This window comes from Oryza sativa, chromosome 8 (assembly GCF_034140825.1).
Source record: "Oryza sativa Japonica Group chromosome 8, ASM3414082v1".
Lineage (NCBI taxonomy): Eukaryota > Viridiplantae > Streptophyta > Magnoliopsida > Poales > Poaceae > Oryza > Oryza sativa.
In genome coordinates, this window is record NC_089042.1 from 13,415,324 (window position 1) to 13,421,973 (window position 6,650).

Consider the following 6,650-nt stretch of genomic DNA (forward strand, 5'->3'; position numbering starts at 1 on the left):
AGCGCCGTCGCCCTCCTTTCCACCGCCGCCGCCACCACTCCGGCCGCCGCTAGCCGTCGCTAGCCGCTGCGCCCAGCCGTGCCGTCGACGCCGTCGCATTCGCCGTCGTGCGGGCCACCCCGTCCACCCCTTTCCCGTCGGATTCCGCCGCCGGAACCCATTCCGCACTGTGCGCCGGTGAGCCCCGCCATGGCCGCCGCCTTCGGCCGGCGTCCTCGCCCTCTTCCATCTCCCTCTCTCTCTCTCTCTCTCTAACCCCTTTCATCGTGTTCGCTAAGTGGTTCCGGAGCTCGTCCCGTTGCTTTCATCGCAGGGACTAAGGATGCCAACTGAGCTAGCTGGGTTTCTATCATTTTATTAAAGCTCAGCTGATTTTGAAAAGCAGAAGCAAAGCCATCTAACTTGACATTTATGTTTTCTAGGACCTTGTCATTGGCCGCAAGCTTTTTGCTTAGCGCATCGGTGGTTTTAGCTTGCGCAAAAACAAGATCCTTCAAGGAGGGCTGGTTAGAAAAATTATCGTTGTTGTTACCTTCTTGATAATATGGGCGTGGTTGGTTCCACCCCTGACCTCCTTATGGATGATACCCGTTGTTGTTGTTGCCCATGTACATCGCCTCCTCACGGGTTTCCGGGCAGTCATTCCCAGAATGACCCGTGTTGCCGTAGACCTCACATGTGGCGTGAGTGTCCAAGGCCTTGAGGGTGCCTTGTGGCCGTTTCTGATGGTCGTCCAATCGCTTCATGAGGAGGTCCAGCTTAGCAGCAAGTAACTCCGTCTCCTTGACGGTGTGCATGCCTCGCTGACGGGTCTGGAGTCGTTCCTCCCTCCAACCCATATTGGAGACCATCTTCTCTATTAGATCAACGGCTCCTTGAACCATTTTAGAGAAGAACGCTCCTCCAGCTGCCGCGTCTAGGTGATCGTGGGACATCGGGGTGAGTCCATTATAAAAGTTTTGCAGGATCAGCCAGTCGTCCATCCCAAGATGAGGACATGCAGCTACGTACTCCTGCAGTCGTTCCCATGCTTCCGGAATAGACTCATCCCTTGTTTGCTGGAAACTTGAAATCCTTCCACGAAGGGCATTGGTTTTGCCCATCGGGAAGAATTTCGAGAGGAATGCCGTAGAGCATTTTGTCCCAGGTATTGACAGCAGCAAGGTTGGCATAGAACCACTGCTTCTCTCTCCGAAGAACGGAGAACGGAAATAGTCGTAGCCTGACGGCGTCGGGACTGACGCCCTTGATGGTGTATGTGCTACAGATCTCCAGGAACTATTGCAGATGAGCATTGGCATCCTCATCAGGCTTGCCACAGAATGGGCTAGCCTGCGCCATCGTCATGAGGCTGGACTTCAAGTTGAAATCCACGTCCCCTATGTTGACCTACGGCCCAATGGCCACATTGTCAGCAGAGGGAGCAGCAAACTCGCGAAAAGTCTTGTTAGCCATAGTCTTGAAGGTCGGTGGTGCTGGTACGGCTGGTTTCTCTGTCGGTAGAGTTTTCTGCGGAGCTGCGACTCACGGCCTGACGCTCCAGAAGAAAGCTTCTGGATTTTCTTTGAAGTTTTCCGGCAATTTGAAACCAGTCATGCATAACCCTGTTTTCACAACAAAAGTGAAAACAATCAAGGTTAGCCTACAAAGGAAAATGATTATACAGAGGCAAATATAAATTATTAGTTAAAATAGTCTCTATTATGAATCTTCCCCGGCAACGGCGCCAGAAATGTTTGTTACTATTTCTTAACGACATTACTAGAAATATAATTCCCAGCAATGGCGCAGAAATATTTCTAGTATATTATGGTTACAGAGTTCATCCGCAAGCGCACGGATATACCATTGTAGCATTTCACCCGAGAGTATTCCAAGGGTATCGTATTTATTTTATCCCGTGGAAAGATCATGTAGAGAGAACTTGACTAATAATTTATATATTACTTGTGATAATCATATTCTAAGTAGGGATTAAGATAATCCAAGGGTAGAGTGACACACAAGCATTAACTTCTCATTCTCATAATATATCATCTAAACTAAGTGGGAAGAAAAGATAAAGAAAATCTATTCCTATACTTCTAATATACATAGTATACATACATTCTAGTTAACCGATATACTACCTAATACCCTCTATCTGATGCCCTCCTAGTACTTTGTCACACCCTGAAGTTCTTTTCCCCAAGACTAAATTGAATTTATAATTGATCTCGAGAAAATACCAGTGAAACCCTAATAAATTAATGCCAATAATAATCGGAATTGGCATGTGGAATTTTTCTTGAGTTCTACATGTCGAAATGTGCTAACAAGATTTTTAGTGGAATTTTTTCAGAGCTCTAGAAATAATTTTAACCAATTAAAATTGAGCACAAGCAATGTTTAATCCCTAGAAGTTCATTTCTTTCTTTTTCTTTTTCTTTTTTTCCCCCTTTTCTTTTCGAATGGGCTGCCGGCCCATTCTCGTCCCCCTCCCCCTCCCCGCTGGGCCGGCCGCAGGCTAAGGCCCAGCAGCCGGTCGCCTCCTCCCTCCTCTCTTCGGGTCGCCGACAGGTGGGGCCCACCTGTCGGGCCCGTCTCCCACCTCCAGCCGGCGCCGCCGCATCCCGCAACCGCCGCCCCGCTCGCTCCCGCATCTCCCGGGCCACGTCGCCCACGTTGCCGCCCGCGGCCACTCCCTCTCTCTCCCGCCCGCGCTCGAGACGGCCGGGATTCAATTTTTGAATCCCACCTCTCTCTCCTCCCCACCTCTCCCTACTCCGCTGGGGAAATCGCGGTCACCCCAGCAACGATCGACCCTCGTGAGTCTATATAAAGCACCCCCGTTCCCTCCTCTCTCTTTTTTCATTTTGCAATCGCCCGCTCCCGTGCACTCCACCGCCCTAGCGCCGTCGCCCTCCTTTCCGCCATCGCCGCCACCGCTCCGGCCGCCGCTAGCCGTTGCTAGCCGCTGCGCCGAGCTGCGCCGTCGACGCTATCGCATTCGCTGTCGTGCGGGCCACCCCGTCCACCCCTCTTCCGTCGGATTCCGCCGCCGGAACCCACTCCGCACCATGCGCCGGTGAGCCCCGCCATGGCCGCCGCCTTCGGCCAGCGTCCTTGCCCTCTTCCATCTTCCTCTCTCTCTCTAACCCCTTTCATCGTGTTCGCTAGGTGGTTCCGGAGCTCGTCCCGTTGCCGTCATCGCTCTCTGTCGCTCGCCGTCGGTGAGACACCTCCTCCCCTTCCTCTCTCTCTCCCGCGCCGCATAGCCGCTGCGCCGCCGCCAAGCCGCTTAGCCGCCGCTAGCGCCGTCCGTGCCGCCGCTGCGCCGAACCGCGCCGCCGCGCGCCATTAGCGCTGGGCCGGCTTGAGCCGTGCCCGTGCGCGCCGGCCGCGAGCCGCCTCCGCCGTCCGATCTATTGGGCGGTAGATCGGGGCCATCCAATCCCGCCGCCCGCGTGGCTGCCACGTGGCCGCCACGTGTGCGCCACGTCGGCGCCACGTGTGCACCACGTGGTGCGCCGCCCCTTTCTCGGCCCGTGGACCCACTCCACCGTGGACCGCCACCCGAGTCACTGCCATGTGGGGCATAGTAAAAACATAGTGAATCTTCTAAAATTCATATCTAATTCATCCGAGCTCCGTTTAAGCCTATTTAAGTCTCAGTAAATCAAGAAAAATGCAAAGAATCCATTAAAAATGGTTTTGTTCTCTGTTTCAGTAGTCTTGTAGCATGTTTGTATTGTTTGCTTTGTATGTCGCTTAGATTCTAGCTCTCCCGACGCTCCGGTGTACTTTGAAATAGTCGCCGAGGTTCCTCCAGCAGCAGAGCAAGGCAAGTCATGCTTGTCACTTGAACATGTTGATCCTATATTGCAAATGCTCTATCGTTTTCCTTTAAATACTGCATTGTTTTATAATGTTACTATGGGATGTTTACCTATTGTTACAGCCATGCTATTTTTGTACCATGCTCCTTTGTTAGCTTGGGATATAACATGACTAGATATTGAACTAGGGATTGCTTAGCCATGCTTAGTTCAACTAGCACACAATGGGGGAATTACATTAATGCATAGATATCAGATTCTTGTAATGATGTTGGTTAATGCCACCACTCCGGTGTTGGTTAATTAAAATATATTAAATGGTGGGCTGTAGGTGCATGGTTTTGATGGTCACGCCCATGGCATTTAAGGACCGGTTCGCGGGATGCCCTGGAAGAACTTATCGTACTTACCACAAGCCAGCGTGGGCAACGGCTGGGCTTGTAGTGTAGCTTTCCTCTGGTTGACGCATCCAGGCAAGGGTGGGCGTGATGGAGCGGGGAGGGCCCTGCGACGGCCTCTGTCGCTTCCAGATTCACCTAGGCACGAGAGGGGACTGCCCGTTGCCCGATGGGGACGGGGGTGAAACCTGAGGTGTGGTGTGCTTGGCTAGAGGGGGTTATGCGAAGGGTCCTGTCACGGCCTCTATCCGATATGTCGTGGTGGCATGTCGGCGCACGGAAAGTGTCGTGGGGCTGTGTCTTGTGGGTACAGTTGTACACCTCTGATCAGAGTAAAACTATTCGAATAGCTGTGCCCGCGGTTACGGGCGGTCAACCAGATTCACCGTAATTAGACTCACCCTAGCTTAGTCTAATGGAATTGATTAGTTCAGGTGGATGGTTGGGCCTGTTGCAATGTGGGGTAGCGTTGAACAGTGGATGGTTAATATTGATGAATTATTACAGCTGTTTTACTGCTTTCAACTACCGTCTTTAAATGCTCGCTTTATGCAAATGAACCGCTCTAACTATCCTTTGATTATACCCTGCATCATACCCCTATTCCGGTATGACTTGCTGAGTACGGTGGTTGTACTCAGTCTTGCTCTATTTTCCCCAAAACCCCTAGAGTTTGAGTACGTGTCAGATGGTGGCTTCTCCAAGGAGTAGGCTTCGTCCGTGTCGTCAAGGATGCCTGTGGAGTGGCGTTCCCGCTGTAGTTCAAGTCAAGGCTTAGCTCCATTTATCTTCTATTTTTTCCGCTGCATTTATGTAAGACTTTATGATGTTTGTAAGACGTGGATCTGTATGTCAACTTTGTCGTTTGTGTACCCCAGCCGGTCCTGGACGGGGGTTTTAATGCACATTCTGCTTGGAATTCTATTCGGGAATTTCTGGGTGTGACATACTTCGAGAAGCCACCCCTAACTGCCGAGTTCCTTACGACAGCCTATCATGACCATACAACCGGGGCTAAATACGGAGGAATACGCTCCCCAGGGAATTAACTTTGGATTATATACCGGCGTGGAGGAATACTCGTACTGAGCTGTCACCATTAGCGGCCCACCTCTCATCTGCAATATATAACCCCAAATAATGATATCCCGTAATCTAGACACCACGTCTAAACTACCAGATACTACTCTAATATCATCGTCATGACATAGAGTAATTGCATAAGCAAACACTATACCCGTACCAAAGCATCTTCCAGATAAGCTAGCCGTATATTCAGTATAATATGAACATAATGTAAAGTAGGTACTCATATACTCAGAATGTATTTCAATACCATAAATGTATTTAGAAGAGTATTCTAGTAAAAGTACAAAGCTTACAAAAGAGAAGAGAAAAGCTACTAGAGCCATACCCGAACTCTTCCGAAGGCTTCCGGACTCCTGATTTCTACTCTATTCCTATTACACCATCTAGATACTACTAAAATAAACTTGAGAGAAATGAGAAAGCTATTGCTTGAGGTGTGTGAGTGAAGTGAGAAGGTGAGCTCCTTAAATAGGCAGGTAATGGCGGTTGGAAAGGTTGGTAATACCCTCCAACCATTATAGGGAAGGAATCCACACCGTCCATCCAAACCCTGCATCCAGCGGCTTCACGGTAGGTTCGGACGAATCCTATGGTTCGACCGAACCATGGGCTGGCCCAACCCAGCCCATCTTCGGCTGGCGGCCTCCTTTGTTGTTCTCCTTCGTAGACTTGTGAATTTTGGCCCAATGTGTCGTGTTATTTCTGAGTTCTTGGCCCATTCATACATAAGTCTGGTTCTCGACACCGTCCGATTGATTTACCGTCTGAGTTGATGTCGATTCTCCTCCACTTTATTGTCATTCTCTACAAAAGGTTAGTATACCTAATACTAGTGGAATATTATTATTCTAACAAATATATGTATTGCAAGCATCACTAGTTTTCCTCTATCTTGGTAATATTGACAGTCGAAACTGATCAATAACGACCGTCAACAGAGACCCCAGGGTTGTACTCCACCAGGTTGGAGCACACCCCACATGGGCCCTACTTAGACTGAGGTCCCAAACAAAGTTACAAGCCCAAAGGCCTATGACAGGTGGCGCAACATCTTGTTTCTCTATTTGTCGACGGCTGACTCAGAATTTGGAGATGAGACTAGATCCATTGGAAAGAGGACTTCGAGAGCTTTCTATCAAGTACTCATGGGCCCAAAATGGAGCTCGTATGCAAATTTGGGGGCTGTTTGAAGTCAATGCTGCTGCAGGTGGCTGAATTTGATTCTAGAACTTGTGTGGCTTGATATTGCTGTCTCTCGGTTGGATATGAGCAACGGTTGTACCAATAGCGGCTAACCATCATTGAACGATTAACTATTTTTAATTTTAATCGGTATTGCAGCATT

At 49.7% G+C, this 6,650-nt stretch overlaps 1 non-coding gene across 1 annotated transcript; it reads left to right on the forward strand.

Annotated features, from left to right (window-relative positions):
- The first annotated feature begins 981 nt into the window (after window positions 1–981).
- On the forward strand, window positions 982–1,088 carry LOC112936254 (small nucleolar RNA R71). The gene has a single exon (XR_003238381.1). It is a non-coding gene; the product is annotated as a small nucleolar RNA R71 (small nucleolar RNA).
- Window positions 1,089–6,650: the final 5,562 nt, after the last annotated feature.